We start from the raw sequence: 1373 nt of genomic DNA, 5'->3' as shown, positions 1-1373 counted from the left end.
CTATAAAGGTTTTATGAGATGACTCTGTGGGTTTTGTCCTTCCAGATTACGATGAGTTTTCAAAAGCTCGTCTCAGAAATTGACTGTGCATTATTTATTTTAGATAGATAGATAGATAGATAGATAGATAGATAGATAGATAGATAGATAGATAGATATTATTTTCATTTATTTATTCGTTTATTCATTAATTTATTCAATCATTCATTTACTTATTTATCTGTGTGTTTGTGTATTTATTTATTCATTTATCTATTTGTTTATTTGGGCTTTTTTATTTACTTATTTATCTACTATTAGTTTATTTATCTATTTATTTCATAAAGTTGCACTGCTTTGCTTCTTTATTGTATCATATTGTTACCTGTACGTTAGAATATTCTATCGTGTTATTATGTTATAATGCTTATCACCTGAATATTATATCTACCAGTTCACTAAGCTGTCTGTAGTTTCATTCACTTTAAAAAAAAATTATTTTTTTTTTTGGTCATTAGCTTACCCAGATATATGTATCTTTTATTTCCACTACGCTTCACATTACAATACAATTTACAATTTTCGATAATTTATTATGAGCTTGGTTTGTTTGTTTATAATTTAGGGGTTTGGGTTTGGGTTTGTGGTTCTTGTTTAGTTGTTGTTTGTTTGTTTGTTGTTTGTTTGTTTTTTCCACCTGAATCACAGCTATTTAATTTGTTTTTTAATCCTTTTTTTTTTAGAAAAACGGGAGAATTAAATTTTTGCCGGTCATAAATGCTGATCACGTCATATAATTGTAACTCATTTCCACTTATAGATCTACTACACGGAAGTCTGACATAAAAAGTGGTCATAATCACCCTGACTGGAGGGTTCTGTGGGTGGTTGGCGGGTGCTCTGTTGTGGTTTGCTCCTTCCTTCCTATCAAACAAATATCGTCCGGATCTCTCCTCCTTCTTTTTTTTTTTTTTTGGGGGGGGGGGGTGTTTGTTACTGTCTTGTAACATCTCTAATCTTCGGCACTTGTATGACCTTATTGTGTTGCAAGTGCCGTAAAACTCTTACTATAACAAAACGAAGGGTTCTAAGAATCTCTCCTAGCGCGCGTGTCAGAGCTACTACTGCTGTCAACGCACGGTCGTCGGCGGTAGATTTATGGACAGTTGGAAGAAAACGGCAAATGTCAGCCTGGCTCTGTGTTGGTCCTCCGTGGGCTCAAGTGACAATATTTGGCGGGCGAGACAGTCAGACAGACCCACCCACCTAAAACTAGATCCGATGATAAGTGACTATTAGTGACTTTCTTCTTCTTCTTCTTCTTCTTCTTCTTCTTCTTCTTCTTCTTCTTCTTCTTCTTCTTCTTCTTCTTCTTCTTCTTCTTCTTCTTCTTC

Source organism: Aplysia californica, unplaced genomic scaffold (genome assembly GCF_000002075.1).
Source record: "Aplysia californica isolate F4 #8 unplaced genomic scaffold, AplCal3.0 scaffold00290, whole genome shotgun sequence".
Lineage (NCBI taxonomy): Eukaryota > Metazoa > Mollusca > Gastropoda > Aplysiida > Aplysiidae > Aplysia > Aplysia californica.
This window is presented reverse-complemented; position numbering follows the sequence as displayed.